This window comes from Microtus pennsylvanicus, chromosome X (genome assembly GCF_037038515.1).
Source record: "Microtus pennsylvanicus isolate mMicPen1 chromosome X, mMicPen1.hap1, whole genome shotgun sequence".
In the NCBI taxonomy this organism is placed as follows: Eukaryota; Metazoa; Chordata; class Mammalia; order Rodentia; family Cricetidae; genus Microtus; species Microtus pennsylvanicus.
Window position 1 is genome coordinate 100887589 of NC_134601.1, and position 23058 is coordinate 100910646.

Below are 23058 nucleotides of genomic sequence, written 5' to 3' on the forward strand. Positions count from 1 at the left end.
TTCCTTCTTTTCTATGATGTTCTCTGAGCTTTTGGCAGGCAGCGAATGTAATTCAAATTGAGTCAGCTGAGCATCTGCATCTTTTAATTGAGGGAATGGGATAATCTATTTATAATAAAGATTATTATTGATAACAAAAAAGAAGAATTGCCACAGGGTAGAGAACAACATAAATTTGAAAACGAATTGCATCTCACAGGAACGCTGAAGAAAAAACACATTTTTAAAACATCAAAACAAAAAAATGGGTTGTGGAAAGATATAGCAATTACAATGTTGACCTGTCTTGCCTGGACTTGAGAGAAAATTGTTCATTGTGTCTTTCCATCATTTCCTCCTCATATAGAAAAATTTTAAAAATCCTTACCTCCTATGTTTGTGGGGATCAAACAAAGAAATACATACAAGTTTCTCAGCACAAGAGTGCTGAAGAAAAGTCCTGTCAGCAGTATTATGTTGGACACCAGATCTTTTTTTTTCCTGGTTTATATTTTTTTTATTTATTAGATTTTTAAAACATACCAATCCAATTTCCTACTCCCTCCCCTCCTCCCGTTTCCTCCACACACTCTCCCACCCCACCCCCATCCAATCCTCAGAGAGGGTAAGGCACATGGCTTTGTGGAAGCAAGGTCCTCCGTACTACACCTAGGCTGAGCAATGTATCCATCCAAAGAGAGCAGGATCCTAAAAACCAGAAGCTTCTCTAAAACAAAGGACACAGTGTAGGAGGAGCTGCTTGTTGGTTCCTGCTGCCCAGAACCGAAATAATCACGCAGAAAACTGTATTAATTAAATCATTGCTTGGCCTATTAGTTCTAGCTTCTTATTGGCAAACTCTTAATTTAACCCATTTCTAGTAATCTGTGCATTGTCATGAGGCTGTGGCTTACCAGGTAAAGTTCCAGCATCAGTGTCCACCAGGGCTACATGGCTTCTCCCTGACTCGATGTCCTTTCTTCCAGCATTCCGTTTAGATTTCCCCACCTAGCTCTGTTCCCCTATAGCTCTGCTATAGGCCCAAAGCAGTTCCTTCATTGGCCAATGATATTCACAGCATACAGGGGGGAATCCCACATCAACACAGTCAATAAGACAAAAAGGCTGCCTACTAAATGGGAGAAGAGCTTCACCAAGCCCACATCAGACAATGAATGGTCTGATCTCCAAAATATATAAAGGACTCAGGAAATTAGACATCAAAATTCTAAATAACCCAATTAAAAAATGGGGTACAGAACTAAACAGAAAATTCTCAACAGAAGAATCTCAAATGGCTGAAAGGTACTTAAGGAAATGTTCAACTTCCTTAGCCATCAGGGAAATGCAAATCAAAATGACTCTGAGATACCATCTTACACCTGTCAGAATGGCTAAGATCAAAAATACCAATGAGACCAGATCATTATCCAAAATATTTCAATAAATAGTTATTAGTATTATCTTTTTTGCTGTTTTCTTCTTTGAAACAGGATCACATGAAGCCCAGGCTGTGCTCCAATTCGCTGTATAGCCAAGAAAGACCTTAAACTCCTGATCCTCTATATCTACTCCCACATTTGGGGGTTAGAGTTGAGCACCACTTTACCCAGTAGTATTACCCTTAAGTAAGTAAGAACTATCAACAACAAGGTATTACAAAAAAAAAAAAAAGAAAAAGAAAACCGGGAGACTGGGGAGGTGGCCCAGCAGGTAATGGTGCTTGCTAAGGAAACCTGAGAGGCTGAGTTCAATTCCCAGAATCCATGAAAAAGTGGAAAGAAAGAAAGAAGCAAAGACACAAAGTTGTTCTCTGCCCTCTACACACATCGTGTTGTACACATGCCCCCCCCGAACAATCTGTCTCCCCATCTCTCTCCTTCTCTTCCCCCTCTCCCCCTCTTTCTCACACATACAAATAAATAATTTTTCCACAGGAGAATGTTATTCTTTTTCCTCCTCCCCTTTGCATTCTTTTGGTTTGAAGACCTATGTCAAAGTGAGCAATGCCTACAAAGGCCATACAAGAGGTACAGAGAGGACACAGAGAAAGGAGAAAGGGAGAGACAGAACTGTGTAAAGATAAAAAAAACTAACAGCAACCATATACCTCATTTGAAGGGGGGTTAGGAAATGCAACCTCTGTTGCAAGATTGCCATTGGCACACTACTATGCACATATCAGCTTCCTATCACTATAACAAATGCATAGGTGACTTCAGAAAGAGAAAACGACTACTTGGCTCAAATCTGGAAGTTTCAGTTCATAATTACTTGGTCTAATTGCTTTTAGTCTTTGGGCTTTTGAGGGCATACTCACTAACCGGAAGACTTCCCACTAATGTCCACCAATGGTCATTAGTGTTACGCTGGAGACCAGACCTTTAGCACTAATGATTTAGACTGGAACACCACACAAACTAGCCATGTGAAGTGTAAAGAGAGACTACATTAATTTTACATGCTTTCTAGAAGTAAAAGAAGTTAACAAAGCCTGGAAAATATTGAATGTCCTTGCAAAAGAGGACATAGAATTTCATTCCTGATGTCTTAATTTATTTCTTTCCCTTTTTGACTGTTGTTTACTTATTGATAATTTCATATATACATAGAAATATATCTTGATCATACATCTAAGATCCTCTCCCACTCCACCACAGACACCCTCCAACTTATGTACTTCATGTTCTCGCCTTTCCTATTTGTTTATAGTACATTCTATTCAATTAATGCTGCCTTCTGGAATGCTGGCTCATCTTGTTTGCTTGATCGTGTGCAGGTCTCTACAGCTGTAGTGAGTTCATGATCACAATGGCTGTGTCATGACCAGAAGACATTTCAAAGCATTCCTACCTAACATCTGGCTCTTACGTTTCTTCTACTACTTCTCCTGAAATGTTCTCTGAGTGTGTGTGTGTGTGTGTGTGTGTGTGTGTGTGTGTGTGTGTTGGGGTATTTCTTCTCTTTTTGAGACATAGTTTCAGTTCTCTCAGACTGGATTAAAACTTGTTCTGCACTCAAAGGTGACCTTGAACTCATAATCCACTGGGATCTCTTTTCCAAGTGCTGAAATTACAGACACTGGCCACCAAGCCTAGCTTACTTTTATTACTTTTGTATTTTTGAGGCAGCATCTCCCACATGTCAGGATGGCCTAGATCTCACTATGTAGTCAGGTGTGGTTTTGAAGGTATAATTTGTGTGCCTCCGCATGTGCCTTGGCATGTGCTCCCATGCCCAGATTATGTGGTATTGGATGTAGGAATATCTCATTTGTATTTTAATAAATAGTGCTTGCCTGAAGTTTAGAGAGTAAAACAACCACACTGACCTGATCGGCCTTATAGACTAGGCAGTAGTGACACACACCTTTTTTCCCAGTGTCCATGCTAGTTTGCCATGGACACTGGGTGGTAGTGGTGCAGGGCTCTAATCCTAGAGAGGAATATAAAACCTGGAGGAGACAACTCTCAGTCAGTCTCATTCTGAGGCTTCCTGGAGACAGGATCACCATTTCATACTGAGATAGAGGTAAGAGCCAGTGACTGGCTGATTTGCTTTCCTGATCTTCAGGTTGAACCCCAATATCTGTCTTTGGGTCTTGATTAATTGGGCTACAATTGGGAATGAAAGACAAGGCTTCATGTTTACTAGAGACGCACTTTGCTAACTTAGCTATAGCTCCAGTTCACTTTTTTAGTTTGTGTGTTTGCTGGTTTCGGAGACAGTAGTGTCTCTCTGTGTATTCTGGTCGGCATGGAACTGATGTCACTCCTCCTAGCTCTGCCTTTCCAGTGTCAAGTGTTAGAATTACAGTATGAACCACCGAACTGGCATATTCCTTTTAACTTTTCATTAAAAATGTTAATTTCATGTACACAATAATGAATTTCCTTAAGATATTTTTACTACATATAAATTCATTCTCTGCTACTCTTATTTACTTTCTCTACTTACCTTTTCCATCTCATTTTATCATGTCCTATCTTGTGATCATCTCTTTCTTACCCCCAAATAGTACTCTCGTCTACAAGAGATACAGAGGGGTTCTACATATGAAAAAATGGGATGTTTGGCTTTTTCGGTCTGTTCTGATTTATTTATGATGCTCTCCAGTTGCACCCATTTTCCTAGACATGGCATAATTTCCTTCCTTAAGAATGAATAAAATGCCACCAGATTTTCCCAAAAGGAGAAATACAAATGTTAAAAAAGTATTTGAAAAACTGTCCAATATCCTTAGATATCAGGGAAATTAAAACTGCTTTGAGACTCATTTAACCCTAGTGAGGACGGCTATTATCTAAAAAGCAAATGACAATAAATGCTTGCGAGGAAACAGGAACCATTATACACTGCTGATGAGAATGTAAACTGCTGTAGCCTCTGCAGACATTAATATTTCATTATGGAGATTCCTCAACTGCGCTCCCCACTTCCATGCATGGAATCATATGGTTCAGCTATACCCCTCCTGATTATACATTTAAAGGACTCTAAATCATCATTTAACAGTGATAATTTTACATCCATGTTGCAATTTAAAACAGCCAAGATAGGAAACCAACCTAGATTCCCACCAAAAGATGGATTGATATAGATGCATGTCTTAGGGTTTCTATTACTGTGAAGAAACACCATGACAACAGCAACTCTTATTAAGGAAAACATTTAATTGGTATAGTCCATTATCATCACGGTGAGAAGCATGGCAGTGTGTAGGCAGACATAGTGCTAGAGAAGGAACTGGGAGTTATACATCCTGATCTGCAGGCAACAGGGAGGGGACTGTGTCCCACATTGGACAGAGCTTGAGAATATGTAATCTCAACGCCTGCCCCCACAGCGACACGCTTCCTCCAACAAGGCCACACCTACTCCAACAAGACCATCTCCTAACAGTGTCACTCCCTATGGGCCAAGCATTCAAACACGAGTCTGTGGTGGCGTTAACCATCCAGACCACCACAATGTGTTACTTTGAATAAAACTGCCTAAGAGTTTAAATGCAATGTACTGACCTGGTGGTTCAGGAACTACCAAGACGGCTTAGTGGCAAAAGAGCTTGCCTTGCTTGTAAAGGACCCAAGTTTGGTTCCTTATGCTAGTCTATCACAGATGTTCTTTCTAGAAATGTGGTCACTTACATTCTCATTTCAATGAAGTGGTCATTATGAATACTTGCAGCTCTATTTATTTCCAAGTTTTTATTTTCTACTTCAGTCACTCTGCCATTATTATTTATTATTAATCCATGAAGCCTATGTAATTAGACTTAAGTAGGTAACCCTAAATTAGAAAATTCCTTTCCTATCAACCGAAGAAGATTAACTTCTTCTAAATGTAATTCATTTTTTATTGCTAATACTCTAGAGGGATTTCAGAGCCGCATTTCATGGCCATTGCTTTACACCTAACTGGCAAAACAGCCTGAGTACTCTTTGAAAGTGCTGGATGCTTGACAAATGTCTAGAGTTTTAAAGACAAGATCAAAAATGATCCTTTGTCTGCCAATGATTATAAAATATACTTTAGAGAAGGAAATATTGTTTTGATGCACTCGGTATAAAAGGGCATAGTATTTTATACCCTTAATATTATAGTTTAACTGAACTTATTTCTTGTCTACCTGTTCCGGCAACAGACAAGTTTAAAGGTTACAACACAAAACCAAGTGTGGTGGTGTACACACTTCACCCCAGCACTTGGGAGACTGTAGCAGATTATTCAAGAAAGGCTATGAAGGCAGCTGGAGATACATAGCGAGTTCCAGTCTAGCTGGGATACTTTGCAAAACCAAAGACTGAGGGTGAGTGTGAACACTATAAAGTCTTAAAGGGGAATAATGGAACAGGAAGGATTAAATTGGGGCGAAGGATGGGATGGTAGAGGAAGAAATACAGAGAGTGATAAATAATACTAAGGATCTTTCGAAAAAAAGTCATATGGAAACATACTACTGTAGAAGCTCATATATATATATATATATATATATATACAGGAGCAACAATACCACTACTAGACACCATAGGCTATCAAAAAGCTTAATAACAGGAATGAGTTTTAGAGCTGTAGGCCAGTGAGTTCCAAACATTATAGGCTGTTCCCAATGCTATTATATACCCTCCAGAACTTGATAGTAAAACTTACTGATGAATAAGAGGAGTTACTACATGACTCACTGTGTCACACTACAGTTTCCATGATGAGATTAAATTTTTCCTTCTTCTTTTTTTCTCTTAAAGTTTATTTTATTTTATTTTTGGGGGAAGGTTGCAAGGACAGAAGGTTGATAGGAAGGGATGAGCAAATGAATGGGATCCATTGTAAAAGACACAAAAAATAAATAAAATGAAAGTTAAAAAAAAGCAGGCCAAGGCTGAGCAAACCATGTGGAGCAATCAGATAAACAGTATCCCTACTTGACCTCTCCATTTGCTCCTGCCTCCAGGTTCCTGCCCTGACTTCCTTCAGTGATGAAAAGTGATATTGAAATGTGAGCCAAATAAACTTTTTCCTGCCCAAGTTGCTTTTGGTCATGGTGTTTTATCACAGCAATAGTAACTCTAGGACAATTTGGTATCAAGATAGTTGGGCATTGCTGTGACAGACCTGAATATGTTGTTTTTAGAAGGATTGTGGGAAGACTTGGGAATTCTGAGCTAGAAAAGTCATATTGAAAGCATCCAACAGCCCTTAGTGATGAAAGTCTTGGAGAGATCAGGAATACAAGGGGCATACCTAAACATAATAAAGGCAATATATAGCAAGCCAACAGCCAACATCAAATTAAATGGAGAGAAACTCAAAGCAATTCCACTGAAATCAGGAACAAGACAAGGTTGTTCATTCTCTCCATATCTATTCAATATAATACTTGACGTTTTAGCTAGAGTATTAAGGAAAATGAGATAAAGAGGACACAAATTGGAAAGGAAGAAGTCAAAATATTGTTATTTGCAAATAATATGATAGTATACATAAGTGACCTTAAAAGTTCTTGAAGGGTATTTTCAACAAAGTGGCTGGATACAAGATTAACTTACAAAAATCAGTAGTCCCTCCTATATACAAATGACAAATGGACTGAGAAAGAAATCAGGGAAACAAAACCCTTCATGAGAACCTCAAATGATATAACATATTTGGGGTGAAAGTGAAAGACTTGTCTAATAAATACTTAAAGACGTTGAAGAAAGAAAATGACAAAGTTATCTGAAGATGGAAAGATCTCCTATGCTCATGGAATGATAGGATTAATGTAGTAAAAATGGCCATCCTATCAAAAGCAATCTACATATTTAACACAATCCCCCTTAAAATTCCAACACAATTCTTAGTAGATTTTGAAAGGATAATTATGAACTTCATATGGAAAAACAAAACAAAACAGGATAGCTAAAAGAATCCCAAACAGTAAAAGGACTACTAGAGATCTCATCATTCCTGATTTCAAGCTGTATTACAGAGCCATAGTAATAAAAACCACATGGTATTGGCATATAGAAAGACACATTGGTCAATGAAATCAAATTGAAGACCCAGACAAATTCACACCCCTATGGACACCTGATTTTTAATAAAAAAAATCCAGAAATACATACTGGAAAAAAGAAACCATCTTTAACAAATAATTCTGGTCAAACTGGACATCTGCATGTAGAAGCATGCAAATAGATCTTTACTTTTATAGGAGACCCATTCTTCTTTTAAGGGAAACAGAGGGAAAGCAGGTGGAGAGAGAATGTAGGGGGAGTAGCTAGGAGTGGTGGAGGGAGGGGAAACAGTGGTCGGGATGAAGTGTATGATGGAAGACTCTATTAATAAAAGAGAAATACAATTAACTTTATAAAATGTAAAAATAAAAAGGAATGTTGAAAGCAGTGCTGATGATGGAGGCCTGGCTTCTGAAGTTTCAGAAGGAGAAAAAGATACTACCTGATCTTTTGTATGAAGGTTCTATAGTTCTGGTTAGCTGGAACTGAAGAATTGACTGTGATTAATGAGACCAGAACCATTAAAGTAAAACCTTTGCTTTCCTGGGAGAATAGATGCTGGTCAGCTGGGGCTGAAGAACCATCTGCGATTAACAAGAAAGCAACATCATTGAGGGGAAGTCTTATGGGTAGTGTTTCCTCAGGGGCAGCAGAGCCCAGAAGCTGTGTGCCAAAGGCAGTCAAGGTTCTACCTCCTGCTGGCAGCTGAACTTGATAGTGCCAGTCGTCCAGGTGATGACTGGTTTTGAAGGCATGAAGGGGTCATGGAGAGCATCTGAGGGTTGTTGGCATTGTGTGGCAGGGCTGGAGTCCCTGAAGAGAGCTCGGGAGAAGTGAAGGTGCATCCCAGTTGCAGCAAAGGACCCCACCATTTTTGTAGATGCTGGTACCACGGGATAACCACCAAGAACATCAGGCAGCAGTGGAGCAGAGTCAGCTGAAGTCTAGAAGACAAGCTGTGTGTGCTGCAGAGCGTTGAGTCAGAGAAGTGACCCAAGCCCTTGAAAGAGCCCAGGAGAATGACAGTTGATCCCAGACATAGACTATTGAGTTATTTACACAGTTGGAATTTAGTTTTTGCTTTGTTCGGTTTGTTCGGATTGTGGCTTTGCCCTGGTTCTTCCCTTTTGAAGTAAGAAATATTTAATTTTTTTTTACAAGAGTCCACTGTTGAATTTGTATTTGAAAATACACTTTGGACTTTCTTTAAGGAGAGTGAAATTTTGAAGTATTTGAATTAGTAACTGTAGGACATTTTTATTTATCTTTTTTCATTTTACATAACAACCCTAGGTCCACCTCCCTCCCCTTCTCCCCCCTCCCCTGCCTTCCCCTATCCCACCTCTCATCCACTCCTGGTGTGGGAAAATTGTCTGTATTCTGTCAATCATGTTTTAAATAAACGCTGATTGGCCAGGCAGGAAGTATAGGCGGGTCAACCAGACAGGAAGTAGAGGTGGGGTGATGAGAACAGGAGAATACTGGGAAGGAGGAAGCCCATTCCTCACCAGTCCTGCCCAGATCACCAAAGAAGCAAGATGTAACCTACCCTGCTGAGAAAGGTACTGAGCCATGTGGCTAACATAGATAAGAATAATGGGTTAATATAACTGATAAGCACTAATAAGAAGCCTGAGCTAATGGGCCAATCAGTTTATAATCTTATGGAGACTTCTGTGTGATTTTGGGGGGCTTACCGGCTGTGGGAACTGGGCAGGACGGAAACCCCCACAAGCAGGTCCTCATGCTACACACCCCTCAGAGGGGGTAAGGCCTCTCTTAGGGAGTCAAGGAAGTCTGGCATGTCAAGTTGAGTCATGACTGAGCCCCTCCTTGCTGTATGAAGGCTGAACAAGGTATCCCACCATAGGGAATGGGTTTCAAAAAGTCAGTTCACACACCCTGGATAAGTCCTGGTTCAATTGCCAGTCCCCCCTCACAACTGTAGAATTTTAAGTTTGAAAATATTTTATATTGTGAGCCATCATGTGGGTGCTTGCAATTAAACTCGGGTCCTTTACAAGAACAGTCAGTGTAAGTATTGTATTTTTTTTTTTGGTTGAGAAGTGTATAGCAACATTGCATGGGGTGGATTCAATCACCTGGACCTCTGTTCCCTATGAAGCTGGCACAACAAGTATGTGTTCGCATCTTTCTCACTGAAGATTACTGCAGTGATGATTCTATCTTATCAGTCACTGAGTTTGGCCTTTGTGCCCCATGCACACTAAATCATGGATTGGGTACATAGGTATGTTTTTGTAATCTAATTTGCCTTCAAAATTGTGAACATGGGACCCGTTTGGCCAACAACTCAATTAGATATAACCCAACACCAGGACTTGAAGCTTCATTTGGTGACAAAAGATATCCAATGGGGGTTCTGTCTCATCCAGTATTTGGAAGTTTCATTTAGATTGCCTTCATATTTGTATATATTTTAGGAAGAGTCTGCTGTGTTAGGCTTCCATACTACCTCTCAAATGGCCCTGAATTTCAGCTCTCTCTCCCTGCATTCCCTCCCTTGTCCTCTTCTCCCCTCCCCATCCCTGCTTGGTCCTCCCATTCCACTCCCTCACATCCATCCATAGCTATGTTTCCTAACAATCTATCTATAACCCTTGCAGTCACTTACTCTATACTTAACCTCTGTGGTTTTACAGATTGTAGCTTGATTATCAGTGACTTAACATCTAATATTCACATATAAGCAAATGCATACCGTATTTGTCTTTCTGAGTGTGTGTTACTCACTCAGAATGATTTTTTTCTAGTTCCATTCATTTGCCTGAAAATTCATGTAATTTTTAACAGCTGGGTAATGCTCCATTGCGTGAATTACCACATTTTCTTTATCCATTCTTTAATTGAGGGACAGCTATGTTGTTTCCAATTTCTGGCTATTATGAATAGAGCAGCAGTGAACATAGCTGAATAAGGTCTCTGGGAAGGAAGAATCCTTTAGGTATATACCAAAGAGTGGATCTGGAGGTAGATCAATTCCCTTTTTCCTGAAGAACCACCACACTAATTTCCATAGTGGTTGCATAAGTTTGCACATCCTCACCAGCATTGGAAGACTGTTTCCTTGCTCCACATCTTCACCAACATGAGTCATCATTTGTGTTGTTGATCTTAAGCATTCAGAGCAGTTTTGATGTGCATTTCCCTGATGATTAAGGATATTGTGATACTAAACTTTCTTTAAGTGTTTCTCAGTCATTTCAGTTTCCTCTTTTGAGAATTCTCTGTTTAGATCTTTACCCCATTTTAGATTGGCTTATTTTTTTTATATCTAGTTTTTTGTTGTGGTGTGTGTGTGTGTGTGTGTGTGTGTGTGTGTGTGTACTGGATATTAGCCCTCTATTGGATATGTAGTTGGTAAAAACTGTTTTTTATTCTGTATGTTGCTGTATTGTGAGAATGATGGTGTCTTTTACCTTACAAAAACTTTTCAGCTTCACGAGGTCCTGTTTATTAATTGCTGATTTTAGTAAAGCCCGTGTCAACAGTGTTCTATTCAGAAAGTGGTCTCATGCACCATTGTTTTCAAAACTATTCCCCCACTTTCTTTTCTACCAGGTTCAGTGTGTCTCATTTTATGTTGAGGTCTTAGATCCATTTAGAGTGGAGTTTTGTGCAGGGTGAAAAGTATGAATCTATTTGTATTCTGCTTTTCTGGCTTCTTTATCAGAAAGGCAGTAAGGAAAATTGCCTTTTATTATATAGGAAACTTTTTAGATTAAAAAATAGAAATAGGACAGATTCATTTAGGACTTGTCAGTGATTGTGATTTTGTTGTTGTTGTTGTCGTTTTGTTACCAAGCAAGCACGTAAATGATTTTTTTTTCTGTCTAGGCAATCCCTCAGTTACCATTCCTGATACTCCAAATGCAATTTAAATGGTGTTTTAGTCAGGGCTTATTTCAACACTCCAATGTCTCAAATAGGTTTTCGAAGTGGCAATTCATTTGCTCTTTTCAGAAATGCTACCTTTCCTTTGAAGCTATTAATAAGATCAGAATCCACTGGGGGAATACGATGGAAGAATAACCTGCTGAGATGCTAAGAATGGTTATTACTCATCACTAGGATCTGAGTTCATCTTGCTTTCTCTCCCAGGAACATATTTCAAAATAGGGATGATGGAAAGACATTAAATGCAAAACATCTATGGGAAAATGTATATAAAACCTAGTCCATTTCTTGGGGAAATTGTTTAAAAGTCTATAAACAGGAAATTATTTGCCAATGTCTGTTGTTTGCATTTGTCACCTCTACAGTTCCTAGGAAGGAAACATTAAAACATGCTTACGGTATGAAGAATTAATGTATAAATAAGTGTGAAGAACTTAAAGTATAATTATTCATCTTCACTGGTACATAATAATAATAGCATCTACATTTTACATATAAAAGAAAAAGGACATTAGTGAGAAAAATGACTTACCCATGACATATAACCAGCAGTGTCTAGGTCAGATAGTTTCAGTAAACATGAACATAGTATATTATTTATAGACAAAATATGCCACTTGCTATGTTTAATAGGAAATCAGTAAACACAACAGAAGCAAAGGCTTTTAAAGTGCTTGGCCACTTGGCATTGTCTTTTACGCTGTTTGAAGAAGACTGAACATCCTACAGGACATAAATGAGCCTTCACACTTGAGGCATCAAGATGTTCTAGCTTAAAAGCCACTAACCACATGAGTGAGGCCATACCAGATAATTCAGTTCAAATAGAGTATCCAGTGATTTTAGCAATTAGATTGTGCTAGCCTGGACCAGAACTGCCTACGAAAAATGATATTCTCAAGAGAAACAATGTGTGCCTACTGTTCTAAGCCATTAAATTACGCAGTCGTCTATTTGTAAAACCTATGCCATGAGCGTATGTGAAGTTTTCTTTTCTTCCTCTGAAACATTGATATCTCTTGTTAGACACCACAGAAAGGCTACAGTTCCTCTTAGTTTTCAAGCTGAAAGACGGGATATTCATGACCCTAATAATTAAGTGCAAATGAGTATGCCATATGCAAGTGTAATTTATATTCACTTACATATACTTAGTAAAAAGAGAGGAGTCGCTTTATTAATTTCTTCATGTGGGAAGAATGAAGTAAGTGATGCCATTTGTCGACAAATGGATGCAACTGGAGATAATCATGTTAAGCTAATTAAGCCAGCCTCAGAAAGAAACATAGTGTGTGTTTTCTTTCATTTGCGGTCCCTGTGTTTTATACAGTTATGTAAAACCATTCATTAATAAATAAAAGGAAAGTATAAATAAATGAACAGAGCAAGGGGGAGGATAGTAAAGAGAGGATAGAAATATTCTGGAGGATATGCTTAACATATAGTACATATCTATATGTAAATTTAAATGGTAGTCAGCCCACAGCAGTAACGGTATTGCCAAAATTATGCTTCAGAGTTAATGAGATTGCTCACCAGGTGAAGAAGCTTGTGGCCAAGCCTGGCAACCTAGGACCCAGATAATAGAAGGAAAGACCTTATACCTGAAAGAAGTTTTCCTCTGACTTCCACACGTGTATAGTCTCTCTCTCTCTCTCTCTCTCTCTCTCTCTCTCTCTCTCTCGCTCGCTCGCTCGCTCTCTCTCGCACACACACACACACACAGTAATACAAATATCCTTAAACACTACAGACATATGGTTGATCCAGGGAAACGGCAGGTACATGTCCCCGAGTGGGAAGGTTGATGGGTTTGGAGGAGATAGAAGCTATCAGACTGTGACTGAATAGATTTGATCAAATGTGACAGAGAGGAATTTTATTTCACAAGAATAAAACTATGACTTTTAGAAAAAGTGAAGAAAATGGCTGAAAAAGTAAGCCAATCATGGAAGAAAGAAGCAATGACAGATGATTGTATCCATTTAGGAAACAAACCAGATATGGCTCCATTGATAGAAAGCATGTACACAAACCTAAACCTGTTGCCAAAGCTGAGTTGTCAACAAGGATTAATTGAATAGAGGCAGAGGAAAAAACATGAGGAGCTAATAATTCGAAAAGTATATGGAAAGATAAATAACACAAATACTTTTTGACTGCTCTTTGCCAAGCAATTTTCATTGTCTAACTGCTTTACTCTATTGTTTCGTTTTCAAGACAGGATCTCATGTACCCAAAACTGGCCTGGAACTCACTATATAGCCAACAATAATCCGAAATTTGTGATACTCCTAATACCACATCCCAAGTGATAGGGTTACAGGTGGGAGCCTTAATATCCAGTTTATGTAGCACTGGGGATCTAACCCCAAGTATGGGCAAATACCACTAACTGAGCTATACTGCCAGCTCCTTTATCTTTACAGCAGCCCTAAAGGACTAACCATGTGTGGGGGAAGGGCTCTAGACAGTTAGAAAAGATGGCCAATCTCAATGAACAGTGAAGCCAGATTTTGACCTCAAGCCTGTGTGACAGGGTAATGGATTCGTGAGCAGTTTACAGGAGGAAGGGTTAAGTGTGGCTTGAAAGCTATTCTATCACAAGCATTGGACAGCATAGGTGTGATGCTCTATTACAGAAACAATAGGTTATCCGGGGCCTTGTTAGAAGGTAGGTAAACCAGTTGAAAATAATGCTATTAAACAACTGAAGATAAGATCTAAGTGAATGGATGCTTATCATTGTTTCAGAGAAGCTGTCCAATAATTTCATAAGCCATATAGAGGATATCTTTTTTTTCTGCACATGGTCAGAGAATCAGTATCTTCTACTTTGTAGGTGTGATAAGTTGGATCATAACTGTTCAACTGTGTTGCAACTATTCAACTTTGCCATTGTGGAAGGATAGCCACAATAAAGATCTCCAAATTGATGGGCAAGGTTGTATTTCAGTAAAACTCTTTATAAAAACTAAGTACAGCCATCTTGGTTCCGCATCCTCCGCAGAAAACTCCTGGCCAAGCCACAGAAACGGTCCCCGCTACAGAGCAGGAGCTACCTCAGCCTCAGGCTGAGACAGGGTCGGGAACAGATTCTGACAGCGGTGAATCAGTACCTTGAGGAACAAGACTCCACACAGACAGCCACACAAAAAGCTTAGCTGGCGGCAGCAGCTGAAATCCATGAAGAACCAGTCAGGCAAAGCAAAACAGAGCCAGAGTGAAAAGAAGGCACGGAAGGCTATGTCCAAACTGAGTCTTCGACAGGTTACAGGGGTTACTAGAGTCACTACCCGGAAATCTAAAAATGTCCTCTTCGTCATCACCAAACCAGATGTCTACAAGAGCCCGGCTTCAGACACCTACATCGTATTTGGAGAAGCCAAGATTGAAGATTTGTCTCCGCAAGCACAGTTAGAAGCTGTTGAGAAGTTCAAAGTTAAAGGTGAAACTGTTTCAATCAAGAAAATACTCATACTCCGACAGGAGAGGAGAGTGAGGAGGGAGAGGTTGATGAAGCAGGTGTGGAAGTTAAGGACATAGAATTGGTCATGTCACAGACAAATGTGTCCAGAGCAAACGCAGTGAGCCCTGAAAAACAACAGTAATGATATTGTAAAAGCTATTATGGAATTAACAATGTAACTATTTGACAGCGAGGACACTCCCCTTCCCCCCCCCCTTTTTGCTGTTTCAAAGGTGGAACTACAGCTTGGTTTAAAATTTGTACTGTTTCTATCGCTAATAAAGTTATGGCTTCTTGTTGGATGAAGTCAAAACAAAAAAAAGAACTAAATATATGGATGGATTTGATTTTCAGAAAATAGTCTTGTTGACCTCAGACTTCGGTAACTATGTAAACTAGTAGCTCTTTTTTCTCTGAGTTTTTAGTAGTACTGGCTGTTCTAAAACTCAAAGTGTAGTCCAGGCTGGCCTCTAACTCACAGAGAATCCACTTACTTCTACTGGGAATAAAGCACTTACTACCACAACCAACGTGTGAATTTTTTTCCTTTCTTTTTTTTTTATTGATAAAAGAATAAAGAAAAAAAAACAAATTTCCACCTCCTCCCAGCCTCCCCTTTCCCTCCCCCTCCTCCCACTCTTCTCCCCCTCCTCCCACTCTTCTCCCCCTCCTCCCACCCCTCTCCCCTTCCCCCCACTCCTCTCTCCCTCTCTCTCCAGTCCAAAGAGCAGTCAGGGTTCCCTGCCCTGTGGTAAGTCCTAGGTCCTCCCCCCTCCGTCCATATCTAGGAAGGTGAACATCCAAACTGGCTAGGCTCCCACCAAGCCAGCAGATTGCGTAGGATCAAAACTGCGTGCCATTGTCCTTGGCGTCTCATCAGCCCTCATTGTTCGTCATGATCAGAGAGTTCAGTTTTATCCCATGCTTTTTTTGGTAATAGTCCAGCTGGCCTTGGTGAGCTCCCAGTAGATCAGCTCCACTGTCTCAGTGGGTGGGTGCACCCCTCGTGGTCCCGACTTCTTTGCTCATGTTCTCCCTCCTTCTGCTCCTCATTGGGACCTTGGGAGCTCAGTCCAGTGCTCCAGTGTGGGTCTCTGTCTCTATCTCCATCCATCACCAGATGAAGGTTCTATGATGATATGCAAGATATTCGTCAGTATTGCACTAGGATGGGGTCATTTCAGGTTCCCTATCCTCAGCTGCCCAAGGAACTAACTGGGGACCTCAGCTTGGGCACCTGGGAGCCCCTCTAGGGTCAATTCTCCTGCCCACCCTAAAGTGGGTCCCTTAACTAAGAATTGTGGTTCCGTGATCCCCTATCCAACCTTCCTTTATCCCGATCCTCCTATTTCCCCAAGTCCCCCCTCCTTCCCTTCTACCTTTTCTCTCCCCATCTCCCCTTACCCCCTTCCCACCCCACCCCCAAGATCCCACTTTTCTCCCCGGCAATTTTGTCTACTTCCCTTATGCAAGAGGATAACGATATGTTTTTCCTTGTGTTCACCTTCTTACTTAGCTTCTTTCGGTTCGCCAATTGTAGATTCTGTGAGCCCTATTTATGGCTAGAAACCAATTATGAGTGAGTACATCCCATGTTCTTCTTTTTGGGTCTGGGATACCTCACTCAGGATAGTGTTTTCTATTTCCATCCATTTGCATGCAAAATTCGAGAAGTCCTTGTTTTTTACTGCTGAGTAATATTCGAATATGTATATATTCCATACTTTCTTCATCCATTCTTCCATTGAAGGGCATCTAGGTTGTTTCCAGGTTCTGGCTATTACAAATAATACTTCTATGAACATAGTTGAACAAATGCTTTTGACATGTGATAGAGCATCTCTTGGGTAAATTCCCAAGAGTGGTATTGCTGGGTCCAGGGGTAGGTTGATCCCGAATTTCCTGAGAAACCGAAACACTGACTTCCACAGTGGTTGCACAAGATTGCATTCCCACCAGCAATGGATGAGTGTACCCCTTCCTCCACAGCCTCTCCAGCAAAGGCTATCCTTGGTGTTTTTGACTTTAGCCATTCTGACAGGTGTAAGATGGTATCTCAAAGTTGTTTTGATTTGCATTTCCCTGATTGCTAAGGAAATTGAGCACGACCTTAAGTATCTTTTGGCCATTTGAAGTTCTTCTGTTGAGAATTCTCTGTTCAGTTCAGTGCCCCATTTTTTAATTGGGTTAATTAGCATTTTAAAGTCTAGTTTCTTGAGTTCTCTATGTATTTTGGAGATCAGACCTTTGTCTGTTGCGGGGTTGGTGAAGATCTTCTCCCAGTCAGTAGGTTGCCTTTGTGTCTTAGTGACAGTGTCCTTTGCTTTACAGAAGCTTCTCAGTTTTAGTAGGTCCCATTTATTCAATGTTGCCCTTAATGCCTGTGCTTCTGGGGTTATACCTAAGAAGCGATCACCTGTGCCCATCTGTTGTAGGGTATTTCCCACTTTCTCTTCTATCAGGTTCAGTGTTTTCGGGCTGATAATGAGGTCTTTAATCCATTTGGACTTGAGTTTTGTGCACGGTGATAGATATGGGTCTATTTTCATTCTTCTACAGGTTGACATCCAGTTGTGCCAGCACCATCTGTTGAAGATGCTTTCTTTCTTCCATTGTATACTTTTAGCTCCTTTATCGAAAATGAGGTGTTCATAGGTTTGTGGGGTAAAATCCGGGTCTTCTATACGATTCCATTGGTCGACTTCTCTGTTTTTATGCCAGTACCACCCTGTTTTCATTACTGTAGCTCTGTAATAGAGTTTGAAGTCAGGGATGGTAATGCCTCCAGAAGATCCTTTATTGTATAGGATTGTTTTGGCTATCCTGGGTTTTTTGTTTTTCCATATAAAGTTGATTATTGTCCTCTCCAGATCTGTGAAGAATTTTGATGGGATCTTGATGGGGATTGCATTGAATCTATAAATTGCCTTTGGTAGAATTGCCATTTTTACTATGTTGATCCTCCCAATCCAAGAGCAAGGGATGTCCATCCATTTTTTGGTATCCTCATCAATTTCTTTCTTCAATGCCTTAAAGTTCTTGTCAAATAGATCTTTCACTTCCTTGGTTAGATTTACCCCAAGATATTTTATGCTGTTTGTGGCTATCGTGAATGGAGAAGCTTCTCTGATTTCCTTCTCTGCTTCCATATCCTTTGTGTATAAGAGGGCGACTGATTTTTTGGAGTTGATCTTGTATCCTGCCAAATTACTAAAGCTGTTTATCAGCTGTAAAAGTTCTTTGGTGGAGTTTTGGGGGTCGCTTATGTACATTATCATATCATCTGCGAATAACGAAAGTTTAACTTCTTCCTTTCCAATTCGAATCCCCTTGATCCCATTATGTTGTCTTATTGCTATTGCTAGAACTTCCAGCACTATATTGAAGAGGTATGGCGAAAGTGGACAGCCTTGTCGTGTTCCTGAGTTAAGCGGGATGGCTTTGAGTTTCTCTCCGTTTAATTTGATGTTAGCTGTCGGCTTGCTGTATATAGCTTTTATTATATTTAGGTATGACCCTTGTATCCCTAATCTCTCCAAGACTTTTAACATAAATGGATGTTGAATTTTGTCGAATGCTTTTTCAGCATCTAATGAAATGATCATATGGTTTTTTTCTTTCAGTTTATTTATATGCTGGATTACATTGATAGATTTTCGTATGTTGAACCAGCCCTGCATCTCAGGAATGAAGCCTACTTGATCATAGTGGATAATTTTTCGGATGTGTTCTTGGATTCGGTTTGCCAGTATTTTGTTGAGGATTTTTGCATCGATATTCATGAGTGAGATCGGCCTGTAATTCTCTTTCCTGGTTGAGTCTTTGTGTGGTTTTGGTATCAGAGTAACTGTAGCTTCATAAAAGGAATTTGGTAATGACCCTTCTGTTTCTATATTGTGAAATACATTAAGGAGTATAGGTATTAGGTCTTCTTGGAAGTTCTGGTAGAATTCCGCATTGAAACCATCTGGTCCTGGGCTTTTTTTGGTAGGGAGGTTTTTGATAACCTCTTCTAATTCTTCACGACTAACAGGTCTATTTAGATTGTTCACCTGGTCCTGATTTAACTTTGGTAAATGATATTTATCTAAGAAAGTATCCATTTCCTTTACATTTTCCAGATTTGTGGCATATAGGCTTTTGTAGTAAGATCTAATGATTCTCTGAATTTCCTCTGTGTCTGTGGTTATGTCCCCCTTTTCATTTCTGATCTTATTAATTTGCAAATTCTCTCTCTGCCATTTGATTAGTTTGGATAGGGGTTTGTCAATCTTGTTGATTTTCTCCAGGAACCAGCTTTTTGTTTCATTGATTCTTTGGATTGTTCTCTGTGTTTCTATTTTATTGATTTCAGCCCTCAGTTTGATTATTTCCAGTCTCCTACTCCTCCTAGGTGAGTCTGCTTCTTTTTTTCTAGAGCTTTCAGGTGGGCTGTTAAGTCTCCAATGTGAGCTTTCTCTGTTTTCTTTAAGTGGGCACTTAGTGCTATGAACTTTCCTCTTAGGACTGCTTTCATAGTGTCCCATAAGTTTGAGTATGTTGTTTCCTTATTTTCATTGAATTCCAGGAAGACTTTAATTTCTTTCTTTATTTCTTCCTTAATCCAGGTATGGTTCAGTAGTTGGCTGTTCAGTTTCCATGACTTTGTGGGCTTTCCGGGGGTAGCCTTGTTGTTGAATTCTAACTTTAATCCATGGTGATCTGATAAGACACAGGTGGTTAGTAATACTTTTTTGTAACTGTGGATGTTTGCTTTGTTACCGACTATGTGGTCGATTTTCGAGAAGGTTCCATGAGCTGCAGAGAAGAAGGTGTATTCTTTCCTATTTGGGTGGAATGTTCTATAGATGTCTGTTAAGTCCATTTGCTTCATTACCTCCATTAATTGTCTTATTTCTCTGTTAGGTTTCTGTCTGATTGACCTGTCCATTGGTGAGAGAGGAGTGCTGAAGTCTCCTACTATTAGTGTGTGCGGTTTGATGGCTGCCTTGAATTTTAGCAATGTTTCTTTTATGTACGTGGGTGCTTTTATATTAGGGGCATAGATGTTCAGGATTGAGACTTCATCCTGATGAACTGTTCCTGTTATGAATATAAAATGCCCCTCTCCATCTCTTCTGATTGATTTAAGTTTGAAGTCAACTTTGTTAGAGATTAGTATGGCCACACCTGCTTGTTTCTTAGGTCCATTTGCTTGATAGGCCTTTTCCCAACCCTTTACTCTGAGTAGGTGCCTGTCTTTGTTGTTGAGGTCTGTTTCTTGTAAACAGCAGAATGTTGGATCCTGTTTTCTTATCCAATCTCTTAGCCTGTGCCTTTTTATAGGTGAGTTGAGACCATTGACATTAAGTGATATTAATGACCAGTGGTTGTTAACTCCGGTCATTTTTTTTAGTCATAGAGTTTGTGTGTATCCCTTCTTTGGTTTGTGTTGATGAAGGGTCTCTAGATGCCTGAGTTATTGTGGTCATTATTGGACTCCTTGGTTAGTGATTTTCCTTCTATTACTTTCTGTAAGGCTGGATTTGTGGCTGCATATTGTTTGAATTTGTTTTTATCCTGGAAAATTTTATTTTCTCCATTTATAGTGAACGAAAGCTTGGCTGGGTATAGTAATCTGGGCTTGCATCCATGGTCTCTCAGTTTCTGCAGTACATCTATCCAGGACCTTCTGGCTTTCATGGTTTCCATGGAAAAGTCAGGTGTAAGTCTGATAGGTTTACCTTTGTAAGTAATTTGGCCTTTTTCCTTTGCCGCTCTTAATATTTTTTCCTTATTCTGAATGCTTTGTGTTTTGATAATTATATGGCGAGGGGATGTTTTTTTTTGATCCAGCCTATTCGGTGTTCTGTATGCTTCTTGCACCTTCATAGGTATATCTTTCTTTAGGTTGGGAAAGTTTTCTTCTATAATTTTATTAAATATATTTTCTGGACCATTGAGCTGCACTTCTTCTCCTTCTTCTACTCCTATTATTCTTAGGTTTGGTCTTTTTATTGTGTCCCATATTTCCTGAATGTTTTGTGATGAGAGTTTGTTGGACTTGCTGTTTTCTTTGATCATAGTGTTTATTTTCTCTATGGTATCTTCAGAATCTGAGAGTCTTTCTTCTATCTCTTGTATTCTGCTTGTTATGCTTGTTTCTGTAGTCTCTATTCGTTTACCTAGATTTTCCATGTCCAGCCGGCCCTCTGTTTGTGTTTTCTTCTTTGCCTCTATTTCAGTTTTCAAGTCTTGAACTGTTTCCATTATCTGTTTGATTGTTTTTCCTTGGTTTTCTAGGGTATCATTCACTGATTTATTCAATTCTTCAAACTTTCTGTTATATTTCTCATCCATTTCTATAAGGGCGTTTTTTACATGCTGTTTAAGGGCGTCAATCACTTTCATGAAGTCAATCTTTTCTCCTTCTTGATTAAGGTGTTCATGTCCTTCCGTTGTGAGGTCGCTGGTTTCTGGTGGCTTCATGTTTCTTTTCAGTTTGTTGGGCGAATTCTTGCCTTGGCGTCTGCCCATCTCTTCTTCCAAATACTCCCTTATGGATCTTCTTTTACCAGATCTGGTCTCCTTGCCTACCCAACGCGGCCTCCCCAATGTTGGCTCTCCTGGCACCAAGGGATCAGGTCTCCGTGCCCAACCCTGGCTCGTCCCAACGCTGGTTCTCCCCAATGCTGGTTCTCCTGGGGCCGAGAGATCAGACCTCCGTGTTGGTTGGGCAGCTCGCAAACAAAGCGCCTACCCTGCTGGGTGCAGGCAGGCCACAGAAACAAAGGAACTGCAGACCGCCTGGATGCAAAAGAGGGGGGGGCGAAGTGGGGGGGGGGCTCTGGACGGAAGCTGGGTGTGCCAGGAAGAAAGAGGGAGTACCCAGGGAATAGAGGTCCTGCAGAGAGCCCAAGAAAGACAGGAGGCCAAGGGACCCCTGAGATCCCCGTCCCTGGCTGGAGACGCGGGCCAGATACTCACCCCAATGCTGGTTCTCCTGGGGTCGAGAGATCAGGCCTCCGTGCTGGTTGGGCAGCTCGCAAACAAAGCGCCTACCCTCCTTGGTGCAGGCAGGCCACAGAAACAAAGGAACTGCAGCCCGCCCGGGCGTCCCGAGGACTGGGACCCAGCTCCCAATGCCACGTGCCAAAAGAGGGCGGGGGGGGCGAAGTGGGGGGGGGCTCTCGACGGAAGCTGGGTGTGCCAGGAAGAAAGAGGCAGTACCCAGGGAATAGAGGTCCTGCAGAGAGCCCAAGAAAGACAGGAGGCCAAGGGACCCCCGAGATCCCCATCCCTGGCTGGCGCCACGGGCCAGATACTCACCCCAATGCTGGTTCTCCTCGGGCCGAGAGATCAGGCCTCCGTGCTGGTTGGGCAGCTCGCAAACAAAGCGCCTACCCTGCTGGGTGCAGGCAGGCCACAGAAACAAAGGAACTGCAGCCCGCCTGGACGCCCCGAGGACTGGGACCCAGCGCCCAATGCCACCCGCCAAAAGAGGGCGGGGGGGCCCAAGTGGGGAGGGCTCTGGACGGAAGCTGGGTGGGCCAGGAAGAAAGAGGCAGTAACCAGGGAATAGAGGTCCTGCAGAGAGCCCAAGAAAGACAGGAGGCCAAGGGACCCCCGAGATTCCCGTCCCTGGCTGGCGCCGCGGGCCAGAAACTCACCCCAACGCTGGTTCTCCTGGGGCCGAGAGATCAGGCCTTCGTGCTGGTTGGGCAGCTCACAAACAAAGCGCCTACCCTCCTTGGTGCAGGCAGGCCACAGAAACAAAGGCGTGAATTTTTTTTATTGATTTTATTGAGCTAAACATTTTTCTCTGCTCCCCCCCCCTTCCTCTCTCAACCCTCTCCCAATGTCCCCATGCTCCCAATTTACTTAGGAGATCTTGTCTTTTTCTTCTTCCCATGTAGATTAGATCCACGTATGTCTCATTATTGTCTAGGTTCTCTGGGATTGGATTTGTGGGCTGATTTTCTTTACTTTATGTTTAAAAACCACTTATGAGTAAATACATATGATAATTGTCTTCCTGGGTCTGAATTACCTCACTCATTAAGATGTTTTCTAGATCCATCCATTTGCCCGCAAATTTCAAGATGTCATTATTTTTTTCTGCTGCGTAGGACTCCATTGTGTAAATGTACCACATTTTCCTTATCCATTCTTCACTCGAAGGGCGAAGGGCGTTTAGGTTTTCTGTAAAGCAAAGGA

At 40.8% G+C, this 23058-nt stretch overlaps 1 pseudogene; it reads left to right on the plus strand.

The window, feature by feature from the left end:
* LOC142841610 (nascent polypeptide-associated complex subunit alpha pseudogene) overlaps nt 1-15061 on the plus strand; it is a 31913-nt pseudogene extending 16852 nt beyond the window's left edge.
* The last annotated feature ends 7997 nt before the right edge of the window (nt 15062-23058 follow it).